The 23,871-nt window shown below is 36.9% G+C and overlaps 1 long non-coding RNA gene across 2 annotated transcripts in view; it reads left to right on the forward strand.

Moving 5' to 3' along the window:
- LOC119866859 overlaps positions 1 to 22,378 on the forward strand; it is a 136,805-nt gene extending 114,427 nt beyond the window's left edge. The window contains exons 4-5 of one of the 2 annotated variants that reach the window (XR_005381430.1): positions 12,608 to 12,663; positions 21,991 to 22,378. This is a non-coding gene — a long non-coding RNA (uncharacterized LOC119866859). The remainder of the gene's footprint in view (positions 1 to 12,607; positions 12,664 to 21,990) is intronic. The other variant, XR_005381431.1, reaches the window with a different exon arrangement.
- Positions 22,379 to 23,871: the final 1,493 nt, after the last annotated feature.

Consider the following 23,871-nt stretch of genomic DNA (forward strand, 5'->3'; position numbering starts at 1 on the left):
GGAGCAGATATAAGGGGAAAATATTAGCTTTTTTTTGTTAACTCCAGGTTTCTCTGAAACTGTAAATTTGTTACCAGATCAGGTCAAAGACGAATATGAAAAAGGGTAGCCTGCAGAGATGCAGTGATGGCTAAGATCCATCTTTCTGCTCCAAGTTCTTACTTATGTTTCTTGAAGTGAATTTATTTTTAAATGGATCATATTTGCTTTCTTTGCAAGCATATAACAAAACTTATTTGAAATATCAAAGAGCCCAATATGTGACTTGGTATGTTGAATTCACAAAGTGGACATAGGGAAAAATGTAGGGGGTAGCTGTCAGGGAGGATTATTATAGAAAATGTACAGAAGAAGGAAGGTAGAGAAATCTTTTTCTTTCCCTTTACTTCCTTCTTATCTTCCTTCCTCCCTCCTTCCCTCCTTCCCTTCTTCCTTCCTTCCTTCCTTCCTTCCTTCCTTCCTTCTTTCCTTCCTTCCTTCCTTCCTTCCTTCCTTCCTTCCTTCCTTCCTTCCTTCCTTCTTATCTTCCTTCCTTCTTTTCTTACTTCCTGGAATCCAACTTCTGTAGTTGTGTCATACCTAAATAAGAGACAAATTAACTAGGCACATAATTAATATTGGTGGAAATTTGGGGGTAAGAAAGGAAAAAAATGGGGTTGCTCAAGATTTGAATTATATATATCACTTCCTAATGAAAACACATGCACATGCACTACAGGCATACATGCACATGTACACGTGTGCACACATACAGTAATAACTTCCCTAAGCCTAAACTTGGAAAATTTTGTGCCTTAATACTTCTGCCATGTTTCTTTATTGATATAATGAAATTTACCTAAATTCCAAACATTTGACTTTTCTTGCTATTCCATAAAGTATTTGGAAAATTTTTCCACAAGTTTTCTCAGAGACTAGATAAAAACACCCTTTCACTGTTCCCTGTCTGTCACTCTCCAATTTCCTCTACACACCTACTTCTTGGACAGCTGCATTTAATGCTAAGTTCAAAAACTATGACTTCCAAAGAGAGGAAAGTTTTGAAGTAAGTGATGCTTTTATTTACACGCTTAGGAAAGAAAATCTTTTTTTCCTTGGACTGTTGGCTAAGAAGCTGGCAGATTAGCCTTCAAGTTCAAAATGGGAGAATATCATTGTCTCTAAATGTCTTTGATTGTTTTTGGAGGGAACATTCAAAGAACATTTTTTTTTTGAAATATGTTCCTTTCATATGAAAGAAATTAGGAAGAAAAGTAATGCTTTACCTTAATCCTAGAAATAGCAGCATCTTTGATGAATGTTCCAAACATCCCTAGACATATTTAACCATATAATTTCTGGGATTTTCTTTTTTTTTTTTTAATTTCTGGGATTTTCTGTAAAGTAATATTGATAGAATGGGCCTCAGTGTTAAAATCTCAGCATTTCCCTGTAACATGACAGCATTTCCAGATGAATCTGCTCTCTAGAGGTGGTAATTCCTGGTATAACACAAATTCATCCCAGCGACATAGTCAGTGTACAGTTCAACAAATGACTTGATGTGCTTTCTGTTGACTTGGGTGTGTGGGGGGGTGAACTCAGAGTTTTCTGGCTTTTCCTAGCTTAACTGTTATCTTCATTTCTATTTAGCTGTCTCCTGGGCTTTGAAATTCTATGTATTATTATCCCTTGAGTACCTCCAGCAGGACCTGAAGTTCACAGTTAACGTTAACAAGGTGAACACTGTTATAAGGCACTCTACGGCAATTTCCTAGAGTCCATAGAGATGAATGATATTGAAAGGACAGTTCTGGAGATGTAAGGTCAATTTCTGTGGAGCTACCAAAACAAGCATAGAAAATTATAGAACTTGCCTATCTTCTTTGGGCTACACCTTCAGAGACATGTGAGGTTCTTCATCATTTTTCCTCATTTATTGATGTGGAAATTTCTGAAAGATAAGAATGTGTTTTTCTTTTTTACACAACAGTTGTAGAAATGTTGTTGCTTATACTGTGATTTTATCTTAACTAAAATTACCTAGATTATAAAGTTCTGCATTAGGCTTTCCCACAGTAGTCTTTTTAAGGCAGAAAATCTTAGCCATATTTGTATCTTCTCTAAAAGCTGATACAGGGCTTTATGCACCATAGATGCTTGATGTATATATTTTTAAATTAATAGTCCATATTTAGTTTTCTCTGACAGTTTTCCTGGAAGGCTCCCAAATTGTTTTACCAAAACAGAATGTACCAAAAGCTCTAGGAGTGATAGATCAATAATAACCCCATTTCATTGAAGAGGAAATTGAGATGAAGTATGTCCAAATGACTTCAATGGGGCCATAATATAGAAACAAAGCTAATAAATTCTAGATTTATTTTGTGGTTTTTACCTAGAGCCACATATAGTTTGATTAATGTAACCTCTTTTGGCATGAACATATGGATATGTGGGGAAGGAAAGGAGAGATGGATGGAAAGACATTGGGGAAAACCTAGAATGATTCATCTGGCTTAATTCTTTTCAGAAATTCAATCCAAGTTTATATTTGGCACCTATTACTAGAACTGCACTATGTTGCATCTTATAGAATATGTAAAAGAGGTTTAAAAGATATCCCTGAATATGAACATTGTCTCAGAGCTTTCTTAAAATATAAACCTAATTAGCTGGATGACATAATTAATTAATTTATCAGCATTCCTAAATACTTGTTGTTTTATCATCAAGGATAAGAGTCCTAAGATAAAACGACTTGGAAAGGGGCACCTGGGTGGCCCAGTGGCTGAGCATCTGCCTTTGGCTCAGGTCATGATCCCGGGGGTCTGGGATTGAGTTGCATCAGGTCCCCTGCAGAGAATCTGCTTCTCCCTCTGCCTAGGTCTCTGCCTCTCTCTGTGTGTCTCTCATGAATAAATAAATAAAATATTTTTAAAAAAAAACAGGACTTGGAAAGGTGATGATAATGGTGGAGAACGGTGAAATCAAGTTCATTGGGCATTGTCCAGGAAAAAAGTGCTGGAGGTGGAAGTGGGGTGAACCATGGGGAGGATCCCTGGTCTAAAGAGGCAATGTGAGGATTCTAAGAGTCTTTGTGGGGAGATAATGTTAAAACAGAGCTCTGCTTCATAGTCTGGCTTAGACCTGGTTCTGAGCCCTTCTATAGTGATGATGGGGGATTGGTAAGAAGACATCAGAGGGGAATGTGATACTTTAGGGTCTCTGTGACCTTCTTGAAGAAACGTGAAGTCAGTGATTCTTCAGAAAATATCACTTTGGTTGCTAAGACCAAAGTCTCTGCAAGTGTTATTCCTGATGTATTTACTTGATGGTGGGCAATGTATATTAATAGTCCAATGAAAATATTCAGTCTTGTAGATTTTTTTTTCCTTTTCAGACCTCTGCATGAAATTTTTGAAATCAATTCTAACTGTAATCAGTCCTTTCTCTACTCATTTACTTAGGAATTCTTATTGTAAAGACAAACTTCTTTTATAAATAATTTAAATTGTTGTCCCATGCAATTGTATAAGCATATGTTTGCTTTACTGATTTTATTTTTTAAATGACTATATTAAATCATGTAAATATTGGCATGTAAAAACATGAAGTAACAGCATTATTTCAGGTTTTAACTTAAAGTGGGACTGCTCTGATAAGTCAGTACACTAGGGGTTAGACTGCACTGGGGACACCAATGGGTATTTCCTTAAATTTAATTACTATTTTGAAAGCTGTTAGGAAGAATCTGATTTTAGTTAACTAGTCTTAAATCTTGTTTGAACTTGGCGGTGCTCTGACAAATTTAGAGGGTGAAAAGAAAAATTGACAAGTTTGGATTCACATTTAGTGTACAAGGATGGGTTGATTCTAGAATTAGATAGATGATTAGGAACAGGAGAAATCTTTTCAGATGAAACTACTGGGAAAATATTTAATTCCAGGACTTGAGTTTTAATTCAGACTCTTCAGTTGCATTGCTGGGTGCCTGAGGACAAGTGCAGCCAATCCTTGAAAAGGAATTGAAGTAGTTCCAATGAAAGCCAGAAGTACTCTTGCTCTGTCTCTTTCTGCATATACATGACTAGTATACAGGTCTCAGAGGTATTTGTTATACTTCTAATTGCATGTTGAGACTAATTGAACAGTGATCATCTAACTCCAAATTCCTGGGAGAAGTGGTTTGACCCAACTTGGATCAGCCATTGAGCTTTGGTCTAATCACTTTGTCTGGTGGAGTTGAGTGGGGTAAGTAGAGAACTGAACTAATGAAGATCAGTCAACTGAGGACCTACTTCTGTGAGCAATTTTCAAAGAGAAGTAAGCCAGTTGAGTTGGGCAGATACTCAAGAGTGGTTGTGTAGAGTTTGAAATGGAGTTCAGTGAGTTGATGCAACAGGGTAGGGGAAAATGAGAAGATGAGTAGAGATAGAAATAACTTTTTATCAACCAGGATTAGAGTCAGCCATTCTTAAGCTTCCGAGTAAGAGTATTTCCTCTCCTTTGCCAGTGTGGAAGTGGAGAGCACTACGAGAATTTTGCCTCCTACCTAAAGTATTTCCTAACTAGTCATTTCTCACTGATGCATTTAACCTCTAAACTTCTACAGTTCTTGTTGCTACAGAGCTCTTGCTAATATAATATTTTATGAGGCTTTTTTAGTGCTATGCCACGTAGGGAAATGGTAGGAATATACATATACAACTTCTTCATAAGATACTGCTCTATTATGCAGAGAAATGATAAGTATATACATATACTACTTCTTCAGAGTAGAATTCATGTTATTGTTTCTTTATGACCCACCTGCTTCTAAGAGCACCTAAAGCAGTAATTCACCTAGAGATTAGGCTACTCAAAGGCTGTGCCTTTTCTTCACTCCTCAGCATCTAATTATTAACTGCAGAGCCAGAAAAATTGTGCTGGATGAGCTCTCAAATGCTTTCTACTACTAACATTCTCTGATTCCAGGGCTTAAGATATAAACTCTCCCCAGTGAATGGAAAACTGTGACAAATCACAACCATGGGGTGCCTCTGCCAATTTTAGCCTGCAGGTGCTGCTGTGGTGTAAGAAGAATTAAGGGGTGGGGAGGAACACATCAAACAATAGCTAGAAAAAGATGTTTTTAAGGATTCTGTTTACATCCCACATGCAGGAGTAGGTTTCCCTGCTCCAGCATCTCTCTGTGAAAGGACTGGGGTCGGTTTCCCGAACAGGGCAAGAACCAGAGGGTGTGTGTTCTCTCCAGCTGGACCTGGATATCTGAAAGGATGTCCTGTTTACATTTGGCATCAGAGCCTAGTGATTGCACTGCCTGAGTACCCTCGAGAAGAGATGAAACTCAAAATGGATTTTTCACACAAGTTTAAAAAATAACGCTCTGCTTACCTGTCATCATAACTACCTGGGATTGGTTTACCAAAGGCTTATATTTAAAAAGAATGCTTACTAAGAAGGGTGAGGCCATGGTATCCATGGAATGCAGTTTTTGGTGGCCATGGCAGATTTTCTTTATCCTTTCTCTTTCATTTCTTTTTTCTTCCTCCAATTCTTTCTTTCTTTTCCTTTTCTTTTTCCTTTTCTTTCTTTCTTTGTTTTTTTAAATAAAGAGAAAAAGAAGAGTCAGAGGTTTGGCTGATGGCCAGACTCATTTCATGAAATGAACTGTGTAGGTAACTGAACACTATAATATTATCATAGTTAAGCATTCAGTAAAGAGAGAATCAACAAAGCAAGTAATCTTTCTTTCTTTCTTTCTTTCTTTCTTTCTTTCTTTCTTTCTTTCTTTCTTCTTTCTTCTTCTTTTCTTTTCTTTTTATTCCTTCTTTCCCTCACTCTCTTCTTCTCTCCTTTCCTCAGTCTGTCTGTCTCTCTTTTTAAAGGAACAACCTATCCTTGAGATAAGGTCATGGTGAGGATCCAGACTAAGAAGAAGGAGAAATTAGAAAAAATGTTACTGGTGAAAAATCATTCTAAACACAAACTGTTAAACAATGAAGTTTGTCAGTCCTGGCAGTTGAAGTACTGTGATTGTGAAAGTTGTCTATTTGTCCATTGCAAATCTTTTTTAAGAAAAAAAAAGTATATATATTTATGTTATCTTCTTAAAGCTCCTGTTGTTTCTGACAGCTTGACATTCTGATCTTCTGGTTTATACTTAGTACTAAATATTGTTGTCTCTTATTATTGGCTACCATTCTGCCTTAAAGTCTTTCTGGCATGAAGTGGGTGGGGAAAAATATGTATAGAATAGTTTCAGGGTATGAATTTTGTCTTCCCAATGAGATTGTAACCTTCTTCAAGATAAGTCACCACAGAGTGCCATTTTTAGACATTGTGCCAACACAGAAATTAATCAAAGAATAGAACAACATAGAGGTATTCAACTTTTGGTCTTTCTCAAAGAATTTGTACCAATTTCATGATTTCTTTGTTTATTGTATATGAAGTATGCATAACAAGCGTCAAATACCAATTTGTGTGTATTTGATGATGCCAAGGCTCCTCTTGCAATAAGTGGAGCCAGGATTATCAATTGAATAGCCAAGTAAATGAAGACCAGGTATTCATAACCCACCATTTATCATGGGTTTGCAAGACAACTGTATTTATTTCCATCTATGTGTGAGAGAATGTGCCTAGCAATCAGGTCAGCACTATGAACATTGCACTGTATTTATCTTTAGTCCCTAAACATTGTGTGTAATCAAGGAAGTGAGATGGAGTAATAAAAAACCATTATAGTGTTCTGAAAGCCCTCAATTTCATATTTACATCTTGGAACCAGCTCATTCTGACTTCATAACTCCTTAATTAGAGGCACAGTCGTTTTCTTTTCTGTAGGGCATTTTTTTCACCCTCACAATACAAGCATACATTTGGTAACTAATACCAGCAATTAGCCTCATCTGCTATGTAAATGAGTGTAATTGCAATTAAATACTTTAGTAGGCCCAAAGGGAAAACATGCAATCATTACAAAGTAAGTAGGAGAGCATGGTTAAGGGACATTAGAAATGTTAGCAGAAGTGCCTTTTCCCTGCGGTGTCAGGAGCCTTTTCTATGGTGAATTATTTCACTGGGAGCCCTGGAACTTGACTTGCATTTCCTGTTCTGTTTTCCTATGGAGATCTGAAAACTGTCCTTTTCAGCATTTCTCAGGGTTGGTTGGTTTTGGTAAAAATCAATTTGGGAAATAGTTTTTCTTCAGCATGGCTCCAGAGCTTAAAAATATCAACTTTCAGCTACTTTTGTTATACAGAAATAGCATTGTTTACCAGAAAGATAATTTTCAGTGTCAATATTTACCCCTTAGTAAATCTTAAGGTTGAGAACTATTGAAAGAGCATAACACACATAGGAGAGAGTAATGACCTACTGAGGAGTCAAGCAGTAGCAGTGCTAGGTTAATAGCACAGGGTGGCTTAGAGCCTAGGCTCTGAAGCCTGAGTGTGGGCCTCTAGCCCTCATTAGCTACATGAACTTGGTCAGGTCATACACCTATATTCCCCAGTTGTTAAATGGGAAGACATAGTATATATATCTCCTAGATTGCTGAAGAGATGAAATTGGTTAACGTAAATAAAGCACCTAGAATATAGCCTGACAGGGAGTAAATGGTCAACCAATAACTGTGCTTTGAATAATCTTTGGTCCTTCCATTCCTCCATGCAAATTTTCTCTCTGGATAAAGCCAAACTTCAAAAAAATGCACGTAAATGGGATCATGGTGGTATCTAGTAGGAGTGAGCTTCCTCTTAAGATTTCTTTGAGGGGCATGATTCCCATGAAACTTACTGTTGTAGGCATGCATTAACTCCAGGAGTGATTCACACTTCAGTGTGGGGACTTTGTGAGAGTCCAAATAAAAACAGATGTTTTTTTTTTTTAATTTTTATTTATTATAGTCACACAGAGAGAGAGAGAGAGAGGCAGAGACACAGGCAGAGGGAGAAGCCGGCCCCATGCACTGGGAGCCCGACGTGGGATTCCATCCTGGGTCTCCAGGATCGCGCCCTGGGCCAAAGGCAGGCGCCAAATCGCTGCGCCACCCAAGGATCCCAAAACAGATGTTTTTATCTATGAACAGTGAATATGTAACAGATCATTTTTCTTTCTTTGCTTTGGTGGCTAAGAGTCACATAGGCAAATTCATAGCCAACACATTCTAGTTATCCATATAGGACTCTCCTGCATCACAGCTTTTGTTTCTCCTTCTTTTAGTTTCATAAACCTCCACATCCTTATTTGTGAAAAAAATCTTTTGCTATATGCATCTTGTAAACTATTTCAATTATTCTTATTTAGTTGGGTGTCATTGACCAAGTCACTATGCCTCAGCTCCTTTGTCTTTAAAATGTAAAGTTGGGTTAGGTGACTTCTATGTTGTTTTCCCAGCTTCAAAATGCTGATTCTTAATTAAAACGAGTTCCTTTTGTTGTTGTTAGAAATGATAGCTTGGATAAATGAAGGGAAGACTCTTTAGAAACAAGTGATGCATAATATCAGAGCTAAACAATGTAGGAGAATCTTTCAGATCTTCTCACTTTGAATATTTCTGTCTTCTCTCTAACTATAAATTACTCAGAGCATTTAAATACATGATCATGAATATTTCAGTTGGTTTTTGGTTCCTTTCCCTCAGTGAAGGAAAAGGTAGAGGCTTTGTTTCTGATAGTGGAAGTGGGCAAAGCCCACTTTTGTGACTTCCCCCATAATTTCTCCTATATCCTATTCAAGGGAATGGAAACAATGGGACCTCAAAGAATAAAGAAAATAAAAGACTGTAAACCTCTTTGCCACTTTTGATAGAAGGGAAAAATTCTAGAGTTCTTATCTTATGCTCTTGTTCACCTACCACCTAAGAGTTACAGGGATTGCTTCAAAGGCTTAGCATTGTCCACTCCACTGAACTACGTTATCAGAGAAAAGACTGCCAGATGTTTAGCAATCAAACTTGGTGCAGAACATAACTTTAATGGAAAACAGAAGGGCGTTTTGTTTCCCTCCCACTGTGCTATCTATCTGAGCGACTTTCAGGAGCCCACTTTCCTTACTGTTCTTTGAAAGGCACACACACACACACACACACACACACACACATTTTCTGAAATGCTGTAATTTGACCCATTTGATATAATATAAGGTGAATCTTTGCTTATACTTGTGAAATAAGTAACTTTACATCCTTAGGGAAGGAGTTCATAAAGCCTGTATTTTGTAGTGTTAAGATCACCTTAGAAAACAATTAATCAAATGCAAATGGTAACATTTGGTATTCAAACTACCCCAAAAGAGTCAAATCTTATTTTCCCTGTTTATATCTGGTCAGTTCCCCTGGCACCACAGATTTAATATCCTTTTTTTTTCCTTCTTTGTAAAGACCTGGCAACTTTTAATAATGGGCTAAGAGGGTAAGAGTGTAGAAAATGTGTTTTTTTTTTTTGAAAGAGACATTTAATTATTTTACCTTCATTAAGATCCTTTGAAAAACAAAATGTCCATTATTTTTAGACTGAATTGAAAAAGACATGCTTTCACTATATGATCATTTGGGTCACTTTGACAATGAAGGAAATCCTGCCCAAAACACTAAATAATGAATAAGGTGTGAAGGCTACTTATAGCTGCAGAGAACAGAGAAGTTTAACTTAATCAAACAGTTTAACTTATTAAGGTGGGACTGGCTTGTTTTTAAAGGATTTTCCCCATACCCCAGACTTTATTCTTTACAAATTTATGTCACAGTAAAGTGCCCATATTTGTGTTGTAAAGCAACTCCAAGACATCTGGCTGTAGTGGGGTCTTGGATAAGTGTAACGAAAATTTGGTGTCAGTGGCTACTCTTCTAGATGCTATGCATCTAGACAAGCTCTTATAAAAAGAACAACAAAACAACAAAAATATAAAATAAAATAAATGGTAAATGAATTGCAAAATAAAGTAATTTGTAGGTTTTCTGTTATTTATTATTTTGGTACATTTTAACCTTTAGATACAGTGACCACAGGAAGAAAAAAACCAAAAACCTTGGTATAATTGTGGGTTATGAAGCTGGTTGGTTGAGCAAATGTTACTCTATTTAAGACACAGTTCCCAGCCTCATCCCCAGTTTCCTGATATTCTCCTTCACCCTGTGAAGACCTGTGTCTTATTTTCCATTGAATTTCCAGTGTTTGTGAGCAGAAGAGACTCAAAAAATAGGCATTGGGTGTTGGATTGGGTGCTACTCTAGAGGGAAGTTTTCTTTCATAGACTTTGAGTATGCTCTGTGTGCCCAACATGATTGACAAATGGTGTTTGCAAAGGGAAATTGTTCAGAAGGTAATAAAAATATCTTTGTTTATAGTCTGACTGCAAAACAAAGTGAGAAAATTCTCAGGCCCAATTTTCAGTTCAGTAGTCCAGAGAGATCACTCAGACAGTGTTGGGTCTCACTCAATTTCCAGGTAGCCCCTCGAGAGGTGAGCTTAGGCTTTTGAGGTTAGGGTCATTATCCAGATGATTCCGCCCTCCCTTCCTCTGCATTCCCTCTAACAACAATGCTTTTCCCTTGTTCAGTGGCCTGTGAGGGGCCTCTGTGTGAATGTAACTTTTATTTTCACTCTTAAAAGAGTGTTTCAAAGAGAAGTCAAGATTTGGCCTGATCTCTTCCCAAGTTCATGGCCATGCTCTTAATTAGACAAAAGTTTCTAGATTGGATATTACCTATTTTAGGCACTCAAGGAGGACTTGGCTTTTCAAGGAATGTTAAATATCAAATATATATGTTATTTTTGAATTATTACTGTTAAAAACTATGTGCTTATTTTTTACTCTCATTTAAAACAAAATCACAGCAATTTCCTGAAATCAGATGTATTTTAAAAGGAAACCAAAAGAGATTGGAGATGTGTTTGTCTTATTTTAAAGAGGGGTTTTTTAGATGTATATTTTTTAAATCATTATTTAGGAAAAAAATCTGGGATCGTGTGAAAATGAATTGACTAAAGAAGTGGAATTTGTCTGGTGAAAGAATGTGTTTTTAGTCTTCTCAACTATATATTCTGGGAGGTACAGTTTTTTGTTTTTTTTTTTAGATCAGTAGTTTACATGCCCCAAGTTTTGAATTAATTCATGACTACTATTGAGACATTTCCTGTCTACCAGATCTAGAAACAAATCCAGATAAATTTCATGAAAATTTTTAACAACAACAACAAAATTTTAAGTGCACAAATCAGAATTTCAGAAGAGATCGGGGGCGTTCAGGGTGGTATGGCCATAGACATGTCTTTAGAATGTCAAACACCAAATCTTATTTGTCTTTTTGGTTTTGATAACAAGTTTTTGATTTATGGTCAAGAAGAAACTTGATGCAAACCAAATTGGAGTTTGAGAACTTAGGGACATAGTCATTCTGAACTACCACCTTTCAATGGATTATTGCAGTGGTGCCCAAAAAGTATGAGTTGAGAACATAGACCTAGCACTAGAAAAGAAAACTGAAAGTATTGCCCCCACTGGAAAAGTATCTTCATATCAGTAGAGCATCATGTTTGTGCTCCAAACCACATAGGGGCTTAATGTTTAAAAGAAAGGAGGTGGGGTTATGGTTCTGGAAGAGTGTTCATATAGAATGTATAGTCTTTTTGTGCAGTAGTTAACCAAAAGTGTTATCTACCCCAAACTACAATTAAAAGGTTAAAGCAAAGCAATATGTAGAAATACTTTAACAATTTGATAGTTGCTTCTTGAATGGCCCCTGTGACCCTGCTTTGTTGTAGGGTATTACAGAGCTAGTCTTTAAGCTCTATGAGCCCAGAGACTTTCTCTGATGTTTATGGAAGGCCCTTGCTGTTCTTAAAATGTAGTAGGCACTTAGTATTCATTTGTTCAATGAGTAAAAAAATAATGCAAAAATCTATAAGATGATGTCTCTGCCCCAAGGAGCATATTGATTAAAAAGCATTCACAAACTGCTTTACAGTTGACAAAATCTATTAACCTACTTTATTACCTGCAGTATTCAGTGGTTCCAACTCTGGTTTGTATCAGAATCACCTGGATAGACTCCCTTCCTCCCTTCCTTCCTTCCTTCCTTCCTTCCTTCCTTCCTTCCTTCCTTCCTTCCTTCCTTCCTTCCTCTCTTTCAGATGTTTATAACCAAAGTAACTCAGGGAATGGAATCTTTCTGGGAAGTGGCAGAGATGGTGAAGGAAACAGGTGTCAACATTCACCAGGTGATTTCTGGCACACAATGCTTACAGAAGTTTCCATAGTGGAGAAGAGGGTAGGCTGCTAGTTCTGATCCAGACTGAGTTTAAAACTGTCTCTAGTCTTTGCTAGCTTTTTAACTTTAAGATTAAGTTCTCTGAGCCTCAGTTTTCCCATCTATAAAATGGAGAGAATAACAGAACTACCCTCAGAAGACTATTGGATGGATTCAAGGAGATAAGCCACATAAAGTGCATATCCCAGAGCCTAGCACAGAGTAGGCACTCAAAAAACTTTATAATTGCTAAGCATCAGGGCCTGTGACTTACTTCATTTTCAGTACTAGACCTAGGAGGAAAAGCCACAATCCCTGTTCTCTTGGGTGAGGCTGTCATGACATTTTCTCTCATCTGTTTAACCACAGGATGGTGTGAGAAGCTTACTCCTCCTGAATCCCAGCCAGGACCAACTAGACATTTGGTAAGGTCAAAATAGACTATGGCATTTCCGATCCCCACTGGACTTCCCTCTAGGATGAACATACTCATGTTGTTTCAGGATTTCCAGCAAGTCTTGGCCTGGAAACCAGAAGCTAAAGTTATCCCAAAATGATAAGCTCAGGAACTACATGAAATGTTGATTTGGATCTAGTTTCAAAGGTTATCAAAGGTTCAGAAGCTGAGATAGGAATGGCAGTTAGGGTTGGTGGGGGGCGGGGGGGTCTAGCATTTTATACCCCCAGGGGAAAATTGTTCTATAGAGATAAAAACCAGTTTTGACTGAAATGGCCAAGCAAACAGGTAACTTTTAATTAATGATAAACTATAATCTGAGTCTCTCAGATAAACAAAATAAGCAGCTGTAATAAAATGGGGTGTATCAGAGTGCCGTAGGAAGGTCAGGCATGACAAATTGGGAAACTGGGATGTTGAGCTGGCTCATGACTATTATATAACTAATATTTTTGCTAAATTTAAACATGAGCAGCCTTCTCTGGAGGTGTGTGGGTGGAGAGGTGAAGGGGCAGATTGAAAACAATGGTCTTTCTTTTAATAATGTACTTTAATTTTAGGCCAGGGTTGAATGAGAACTTCCAGCTAACAGTATATTTTTTGGCAGTTCTGTATTTTTCTGAACTGAAGCTACCTTTGGCCCTATGGCACACCCTTATTTTTCTGTCAAACTACTACATCCAGTGCATTTTTCTCTGGCCTCCCTGGAAGTAGAATTGTCTCGGCCTTTCCCCTGCAGAACGCAAAACATAAACATAAGGGCATTAAAATGGAAACAGGATCTTGGTTCTCACTGTTTCACCAGGCTTCTTAGCACTGACCTTTGACCCTCATTAAGATCCCATGGAAGGTCTGGGCATCTGGGGTGTGTAGCTCACTGTGGGAATTTTTTTGTTGTTATGATTGTTGTTTTCCTCCTCCTGGATTATTTTGGCTTAACCTGAGGCTATGATGTAAAATAAGCCACTTTCAAGAGCTTTTCCTGACCTCGTCTGGGGATGGGGTTAGAATGAGATTTGACTACTGCTGCTGTCAACTCAACGAATCCATTTTCAAGGCTTTATTTAAAATTTATGTGAGAAAATAAAAGTTAGTATCTCTTGCATTCTCTTGTATTAATGACAGGTAAGTTCTTGGTTTTGAACACCCATGTAGAATTGTTGAAGATATCGAGGCTTCATGTTTTTATTTATTTATTTGTTTACTCACTTGTTACTGTTGTAAAAGTAGGGCTCTACATAGATACCCTTTCCCCTATTTTCTTGATTTATGTTGTTTCACATTATACTTTCATTAAAGAAGACATCTTTCTGGGCAGTCCCGGTGGCGCAGCGGTTTGGCACCGCCTGCAGCCCAGGGCGTGATCCTGGAGACCCGGGATCGAGTCCCACGACGGGCTCCTTGCATGGAGCCTGCTTCTCCCTCTGCCTGTGTCTTTGCCTCCCTCTCTCTAGCTATGTCTCTATGAATAAATAAATAAAATCTTTATAAAAAAAAAAAGAAGACATCTTTCCTGATCACTCAGTGGGAAATATTCAGATATGTTCGTTTTTCTTTAATGGAATCCTTTGTTGTCCTTGAGTAGTTTAAGAGACTGAAGTCCAGAAATAAAATTGGATGGTAATTTAAAATATTCTAGTTGAGTGGCTAATCTATGTACATATTTAGGAGTAATTAGTAGAGAATTTAGAAAATTTTCAATAAAAGCAGAAGAGCAATGATTTAGCATAAGGTAGAATAGAATGATTCTTTCCTCTTTGGTTGGGTACCTCTTTGGATGTCTCAGGGTCACAGACTTCTTTCTATTCAACAAGAGCTAAGTTTCATCTTAAACTTCACTAATCCATTGTAGACTTTTTTATGGCTCAGTTGCAGTTGATATAAGAGTAACTTATAAAAATGTTGTGCTTGAAGAAGGCTGATAAGTTTTCTTACAGGTATTTTGGATTTTGTTTTTAAGAGAATATTAACAGAAGCCAATATTTAATCTTTATAGTGTTTTTTCCCTCCTAAGGAATTCAATATGCTCTGTTCTAAAAATTCTGGAGATTATACAGAATTCTTATTTTGAAATGGAAAAACTGAGACTCAAGACGGCAAATAGTTTGCCCAAGGTTACTAAGTCTCACTGTATCTAAAACTCAAGTTCTCGGGGATCCCTGGGTAGCTCAGTGGTTTAGCACCTGCCTTCGGCCTAGGGTTGAACCTGGAGTCCCAGGATCTAGTCCCACTCGGGCTCCCTGCATGGAGCCTGCTTCTCCCTCTGCCTGTGTCTCTGCCTCTCTCTCTCTCTCTTTCTCTGTGTTTCTCATGAATAAATAAATAATATCTTAAAAAAAAAAACTCAAGTTCTCAGCCTCTAGTACTGTATTGTATCTATAAGTAAAAAGAAAATAAGAAACCCAACCCTGCTCTACCTCAGAAAAGAAGAGGAAAAAGCTAGAAATGCCTATGTGTGCCCTTTCAAGCTCTCACTATAAAAAAAGTAATCTTTCCCACAAAACCTTCTTTTTTTGGATGAGTATATATGCAATATTCTAAACTCTTCCTAGGGGAGTCCGTTTTTTGCTTCAATTTAATTTTAGGACTTAGGCTTCTAGAAGGCAGATATCTGGTTCTACAGCACTCAAACTACAGTTATTTAATAGACAAATGTCAGGAGGAGAAGTAAGGGAAGAATATATGATTACTAAGTTGTATAGGCACTTGAAGGGGGCCATGGAATAAGTCACACTGTGCCACACTATTCTTTCTCCTTGAAAATACCACTTCCCTTTGCACTCTACTATTCCAGGCCCAGAACCTTTATACAAGTTGCTTCTTTTATGGCCTCCTTTATTGACACAGTTCAGTTGTCTATAAATACCTAGATAGCTTCATTTGATTTCATATATTTTTTGCAAACATTCTTCAGCTCTTTCATGTGTCTGCTTAGTCTTTTAAATTAATCACACACTTCTTTTTTCATTACTTATTTTTTTAATTCCACAGGGCCTAACATGTTGCTCTATACAAAGCAGTCAATAGCTTTGTTGACTGATTATAATGACATGAATCATACGTACAATAAATTACTTGACCACGTATAGGGTTAATACAACCCTCTCTTCTGTGTGGAGATGAGATAAAAATCAGAAGAGGAGTGTGTTTTTGTATCCCATGTGTCCTTTGCAGGGAGTGCTAAATGAGGAGAGGTCTGACATGGCAAAAATTGCATTACCTTTATTAATAACTGTAACTTATATATGTATAGCTCCTTGGAAATTCAGATATCTTTAGTATATATTATCTCATTTGATTTTCACAGAAAACAGTCAGTCTGTATTGACTCTGTTCTATGGCTGAAGATACTGAAGCTCACAGGAATTTAGTGTTTTATCCATATTTATATCTTAGAAGTAGTTGAACCTTGAACCCAGTGTTTTGTTTTGTTTCCTTCTGCCTCTAGGGTTCATGCTCTTTCCAGCCCACCGTGTTGCTTCTCTCGTTCCATAAAGCCATCACTGCAATGCTCACAGTTTGTGACTCATTCTGGAGTAATAGCCCTGCCTCAAGTGATATCTGTAAATACTATTAACCAAGAGAGTTCTACAACTACTATATGCCCTGTAGTTTCTAGCATAATAGAGTTATAATATTGAAATAAGATGCCGCCCATTTTTTTTTTTTTTTAAATAAGAGGTCTTATAGAACTAAGGTTGCATGGAAAAAAAAGTCGCAGGTCACTCAGACATTGCATTTTGAGCATAATGAGCTCTTGTGCTTCATTTGACTAGCATGATTCTGGCTTTAGCTCAGAAGGAAGTTTAGTGTAAGCTTCTAGGTCAGCTGCCCACTAGAAGGAAGATTTGAATATCCTTCTCCTTTTTTTCAAAACTGAGAAGACATTTAATAACTTTCTGAGGTGAAGTCCAATATGTCTGAAATCATCAAAGAATGATGATCTATTAATACAAAATACTCATTTCCATAATGTACTTTCAGAACAATGTGCAATCACAAAGCATTCATAAGATTTCCATTAAATAACATGGAAATATTGGTGGATGAACTCCTTCCCATCTACCCCCAAATAACAATACTGTATGGTATTGTATGGTACTTCCTGTTTTGTTTTATTTTTAAGTCTTTGCTTGATTTCAACTAGTTTAGACTTCATAGTCTCAAATCTCTTATGAAGCGTATCTATTCTGGCTCAGAGCCTTCCATTGAACCCCTTTGCACTGCCCACCCCCAGCTACACAGACCCATTCTTCCAGATTTAGTAGAGATCATTACCACCCATAAATTTTAGGTGCATTAAAGGTAGTTTCTCTCTCTTGTAATCATTATTAATATTTGATGGCTAAGGTATTATTCTTTATCGATAATTTTATAGATCATAGTTAATTTAGAAAGAAAAAAATCAGAACTATAATGCAAAGTAGTGCAGCTCCACTTTAAAGAGTGACCTTGTCAAAGAGATGCATTTTTACTTCAATTAAATTCAAAGTCAGTCAGTCCCATAGGTAATGTTAGCAATTATAAGAATACTTTGCAAAAGTAGTTTAAAAACACTCAGAGAACTTTTATGTGATGCTGGTTTTTAAAGCAAGAATGTCTTCTAAAACTTCAATTCTTTATGAGATCATTTTGGAGTGTACTGTTACATAAAACATGAGGTCAGTAACTAAGGCTAATTAAATTTTAGTAGGAGCAAAAGTCACCAAAAGGTTTTTGCATTCATCCTACCAATTCTAAAACAGTGATACAATACACCATTAATAGTCTTAGAATTGCTAATTATTTCAACATGAATAGCGATATCAACGCTGTCAGTTTAATTTAATACACTCAGGAGAATTCCTGCAGAATGCATGATTTCTCTATTATTTCCTGGTTTTCACAACCACTAAAAGCTATAAATTCTCTTTCTTTTCTTTAGAGAGAGAGAGATTAGTAGTCTGGACCCTTCTCACCTTTTTGAGGAATGTTGCAGTTGTTATTTTTTTAAGAAATGGGAAGTAAAAACAAAATAGAAACTCAGAAATGAGAGTAGCCCAGGTTTAATTCTGTGATGGAGTATGAGGGAAAATATTCCTAACTCCAAAGTTAGGTATTAATTAAGATGCTCATGACTTCTGTTGATTTCAGTGGAGTTTCTACTTAGGAAATGACCTTAGACTTGGGGTTGAAATGTCTCCTTTTTGGAGAGGAGCTAAAATGAAAGTCAGAAGGAGTATAAGTGAAAAGAAATTGCTTAATTGAATAAGCAAGTAGAAACTTCATTAGAAACTTAACCAAGTTAAAAGGAAGGAGTAATCCTCTCATGTGGGGCGGGGGGCGGGGGGGGGGGAGAGTGAGTAAAAATTTATTCTACAAAGGATTCATCCAATAGTAACTAATTAAAAAGTATGAGGTTAGGCCTTAAAATCATGGAATCTTAGAACTGGAAAAAAACCTTGAGGATAATTTATTCTAAGTTTTTAATGCATATGATCCCTTAAAAGTGACTGATCAATCTTGCCTTGCATATCTGTAGTGATAGGAAGCTTACTACCTTATTTTCAGAACATTCTAATTTTTTGTACCCCCTTCTTTAAACCAGTTGAGTTTTCACTCATTTTCTGGGGGTTTAGCATCTTTTGAAATGTGGTATTTGACATGGTTTTAAGTGATATACAGAACAGAGTCTCAATTTCAACAGTAACATGTTTTAACATACATTAAAAAAAAACAAACACTATTGTACCAAACTCATGACTTCACAAATTATTATTGCTTAGGTTGGGGCTAAGGGGGGGAAAAAAAGTGAGTTCACCTAAGGCAGAGTTAGGAGACTCTAAGGTAAATATTAAGCATATATGAAGATGAATGTGACCAAAGTTGTGAAGGTAATTACAAAATGACTAAGTATGAAAAACAGTACCCTAGGCCTACTGGGAGAACCAGAACAGATGCCATAATCCTGAATCATGACAGACTGTACTATCATGAGATTAGTCAGGAAGGTGTATATAGGTAAATTGGGTCAGAGAAAAGTGGTAGAAGGCTGCTGTAATAATGGGGCAGACCTACGATGGCCTGATCCATGGTGGGAACAGCAAAAATGTCAAGAAAGAAGTCTGTTAGTGGAGTGTTATGGAAAGGACACTATCCTGCATCTCCAAGGACTCAGGTCTTAGTCCTATCTCTCCTTTACTAGAATTCCCTTTACTTCTCCAGGCCTCAGTTTTCCTCATCTGTGGAATGGTTTCCAATACGAGCATCAAAGTTCTTTCCATCTTTGAAGACCTTTGATTACATAATCATTATGCACACATAGACTCAGCAAATGAATGGATATACGAGGAATGGGAAAAGAAAGACTAGATGATGGCAGTGAGGTTTAAAGAATGGGTGCTTAGGGTCATTCACAGACAAGACAGTCAAGTGGGGAGGATAATTTGGAATCAGTGGGCAAGGAAAGATTGGTTTGGATCTATCGCAATAGAGATGCCAATCACATCTCTTTGTTATGTCTGATAGGTCTTTGGACACTTGGAAAAGAGTGAGATTTTATTTGTTCATTTGTAAAATAGAAATTAAGTGATCTATAGAGATCTGGACATCACTTACATAGAGATAGGTGAAACTATGGAAATGAAGAAGACGATCAATAAGGAAAAGGAGAAGAGAAAATGAGTCAAGGGAGTTAACTACTCAGGGCTATTATGTGTCAGACATATTATTTACATTGTTCCTTTAAACTATACAAAAATCACAGGAGGTATGTATAATTTGCCCCATTTTACAGAATAGAAAAATGATGCTTGGTGTGGACTAAGATCACACAAGAATGAATACATAGCTCAGACTTGAACCTATCTGCCTGACTTCCAAATGTATGTGATCCCAGCCCCATGAGGTCAGAGACTTGCGAAACATTGACAATGAGGGAAAGGAATGAGGACACTGCATCAGAGTCCTCTGAGGGGTGCAAGGAGAACCTCTGATTGTATGAGGGGAGTGCAGCCAAAGCCAGGGGGAAGAAAAGGAGGTGACAATTATAGTTGACCCTTGATCCCTATGGGGATTAGGGATGCTAACCGGCATACAGTCAAAAATCTGCATATAACTTTTGATTTCCCAGAAACTTAATTACTAATAGTCTACTGTTGATTAAAATCATCATCGATAACATAAACAATTAACACCTATTTTGTATGTTATATGTATTATATAGTGTATTTTTACAATAAAGTAAGCTAGAGAGAAGAAAGTATTAAGAAAATTATAAGGAAAATGCATTTACAATACTGTACTGTATTTGTCAAAAAGAATCTGTGTATAAGTGGACCCACATAGTTCTAACCTTTGTTGTTCAAGGGTCAACTGTGTATATACTGAACAGTTACTGTATGCCAGATGCTTTTCTAAGTGATTTACATGTATTAACTCATTTAATCCGAACAACAACTGGCTTACTGAATGGGCTGGACTCAGTAGGGTTCAAGGCAGTAAATAATTTTATTCTTTCTTACTAGAGCCTTTCAATCCCACCCACTTGGTACTCCACGACTACCCTGAACAATGTATTGAGCAGATCCTATAACTTTTCTTGATCATTTCTCACATACTATATTAGAAACTATGATCCATACATTAATATAATGCATATTATGTGGTGCCAAAAAGAATGAAGATGTTCTTTATGTACTGAAGCAAAAGGTTAAGTGGGGAAAAAAGCAAGAAAGTAAGTATAAAACCTATCAATATGTGATAAAGGGAGGAAAACATATATATTCATATTTAATTATGTATAATTAAACTCTTCAGAACATTGCAGGACTTAATGAAATTATGTGCCCATGGGAAGGGAAATTGTTGGCTAGGGTAACTGTAGAAGGAGGGAGACTTTCCACTGAATTTCTTTTTATTCTCTTTGAATTTTAATCTACTTGAATGTGTTGCTATTGAGCTTAGTCAGCTGCTGCCACAATAATGATGCATAATAATCATCCCCAAACTTGTGGCCATAAACACTGATTCTCCTGCTCACAGGCAAGTGGTTTAGTTGAATGGCTCTGCTTCAGTATGTGGTTCTGCAGACTGCCCACTGTGGTTCTACTTCATTTGTCTTACTTTGGGAACTCCAGCTAGAAGGATCAGAGACTTTCTGGGGTATATTCTTTTCACAGTGAAATCAGGAGTTTCCAGAGTGGTAACAGAGAACATTCATGCTAACTAAAGGTGTAGGTTTGGAACATCCACTTCTGGACTTCTACAGTCACTCCTGATCCACATGCTTAAATAAGCAGGGAAGCATACTCCTCCAGGAGGTAGAGAGAATGAATCATTGCTGAACAATAATCTACCCCACTATTAAAAAAATAGGTTAATTTAAGTCTAATAAAAACATGTTAATCCCTCATTCAGTCCCCTATTTCCTCTTTCTCCACTGTAGCTCAAACTTGACCCATATTTAGAAGTCTATAGTAGGGAAAGGAATCAAGTCCAGTTTCTTTTCTTTTCTTTTCTTTTTTCTTTTCTTTTCTTTTCTTTTCTTTCTTTCTTTTCTTTTCTTTTTCTTTTCTTTTCTGGGAGGGGAGGGATGTGCGGGAGGGTAGGGAAGGGAGGGGAGGACATGGGAAGGAATCTTCTTTCCTTTCCTTTCCTTTCTTTCTTTTCTTTTCTTTTCTTTTTTTTCTTTTTCTTTCTCTTCTTTTCTCTTCTTTTCTTTTTTCTTTTCTTTTCTTTTCTTCTTTTCTCTTTTATTTTCCCTCCCTCTCTCCTTCTCTTCCTCCTTTTCTTTTTTTCTTTCTTATTTCTTCTCCTTTTTTCACTTTACCTACCTTCTTCTACATGCTCTATCTGGCTTTTCCAAAGTTACATTCAAGAAAGAAGGGTGATTAGGAGGAAAGACTAAGTTTTTTGTTTTTGTTTTTTAAGTAGACTCCACATAAGCGTGGAGCCCAATTTGGGGCTTGAATTTATGACCCTAAGATCAAGACCTCAGCTGAGATCAAGAGTCAGACCCTTAATCAACTGAGCCATCTAGGTCCCCCCCCCCAAAAAAAAGATCAAGTTCTAATATGACTGGTCTTCTGTACTATTGATACTGTATGCCACTATGAGAAATAAGTACCCATACCTGCTGTTGATTAAAATATAACTTGCATCCAGTGTAGTCATCCTTCTCTGTTCATGATTAAACTTTTCCAGGTAAAAGCCATATTTCCTCAGCTTGGTTTTCATAGTAAGGAAGCACTTTGTTCTTTCAAATGCACAGTTATAATCAACAGATTCTCGCCTCTTTTTCACCTTTTTTCCACAGGTTGAAGATGGACGGTGTGTTAAAGAAGTGGATGGCATATAGAAGCATGGATTCTGGACATGGCTGTGCCACTAAGTACAGAAGTAACATGAGTGAGAATATAGATCAGCACCCCCTTTCTAAAGAAGAGGAAACACACTTCACATAACTTATTCTCTTCAATCTGATAGTGACAAAGCTCTGCCTAAATCTGTATTCTTTGGAGTCTAGTATAACTTTTTTCCCCACTGCATCAAAGCAGGAAGTCTTTCCTTATGTTTAAATAATTCTCTTTTGTGATTTAGATCCTTCCTTCTTGTTCTGGCCTCGGCAAGGACCAGACCAGGAGAGCAGCTGGTCACCATTTTTTATATGTGAACATTATAAATAAAACGTTTTCCAAACCTGCCCTAAGAGTTAGGGTTTCTTTTAGAGTCTTGAGCCCCAGGGACTCATTTTAGCCCATTCAAACTACAAAATACTTTGGTTCTGAAGATCTTCTTCTGAAAGACCCCAATAAAGATTTCTCCTCACAGTCCATTCATCAATTAGTCTCCTCGTATGGCTAAGGGGAGATGTGCAAAGTCAGCTGAATTTGGCACTCATTATTCCTAGAGGAACGTATATTTCAAACTTAATACTTAGATTCCAAACTCTTTTCTCTGTAGGAGTTTTAATGCTTAAGTAAAATAACATTCTTAACTCCAAGTATAGAGTTCTTAATAGGAACATATATCTTCTCCGCCCCCCCCCCCCCATTTTTGGAAATTTAAAGTTCATTAAGTTGCTAACTTTTGAAAACTTCCATCCTCCCACTTCACTGTCTGTCAGCCTAAAGGCTCCCTTCCTTCTTGTCACCATCTCTCTCCCTGTAAGGATAGATTCTGTTCCTCTTGTGTTTCATGTCTCACGTTTCTCAACATTATTGCCCTTTCTCTGCCTATCTTTGAAGGCTTGTGAGTGTGCATGCATATCCTCTACATTTGCATGCACAATGCAGATAGAAGAACAAAATCTCCTGTCTTCTGAAAAAAATTCTAACTCTCCTCAGGTACTGTAGGTGTCTCATTTCATATTCTTGCTTGAAAATATGAGGAGCCCTGAATCATGATCTCGCATTATGCCTCAGAATAGACCTTCTTAAAAGTACAGTTCCTTCCCCCAGAAGAAAGGAGAGAGCTACTTAAAACAAGCAATCAATCCATTTAGAATTCATCACCATCTAAACAACATTTCTTAGGATGATGAATTGAAAGAAAAGAGGAAAAGAATATTTTAAAAATGGATTTAAAAGATTTTGGATCCATCAGCATTCACTGAGTCCAAACATAGAAATTCAATTCAATTTATTATGAAGAGAAAAGATTAATCACTTACAGAAATCTTGAGAAATTGGTGTGCTGCTTTCAGAGTTGTTAAATAAGAATCATTTTTAATTACCGCTATCCACTCAGTATAAAACTTTGCTACATGATTTGATTATCTTGCTGCAGCATGAATTGTCTTTAATTCCTCTCTGTTTCAATCCTCAAATCAAATCCATTGCTCCCCATGACAATTTTTCAGAGGGTTTAGATTTATTCCTCTTCTTTTGAAAAGTCGGAACCTCACAGGAAGTGTCTACTTCACATGAATTCATACTATTCCAGTGATCTGTTACCTGACTATTGCTTTCATCTTCTCTTTACCTTTTTTTAATGTGTGTGTGTGTGTGTGTGTGTACACAAAAGTAAGGATCTTTTCTTTAAGTTTTATTTAGGGAATGCCATTTCCATGTGTAGTCTATCTACTACAATTTCTAGTTATTTCTTAAGTCAAATCTAAACTCAGGCTTACCACTCCAGAACTATATTTCTAATGCTGGTTTTGGTGGAAATTTTTTTTTTTGCCACTTAACATTTG

Source organism: Canis lupus, chromosome 30 (assembly GCF_011100685.1).
Source record: "Canis lupus familiaris isolate Mischka breed German Shepherd chromosome 30, alternate assembly UU_Cfam_GSD_1.0, whole genome shotgun sequence".
Taxonomy (NCBI): domain Eukaryota; kingdom Metazoa; phylum Chordata; class Mammalia; order Carnivora; family Canidae; genus Canis; species Canis lupus.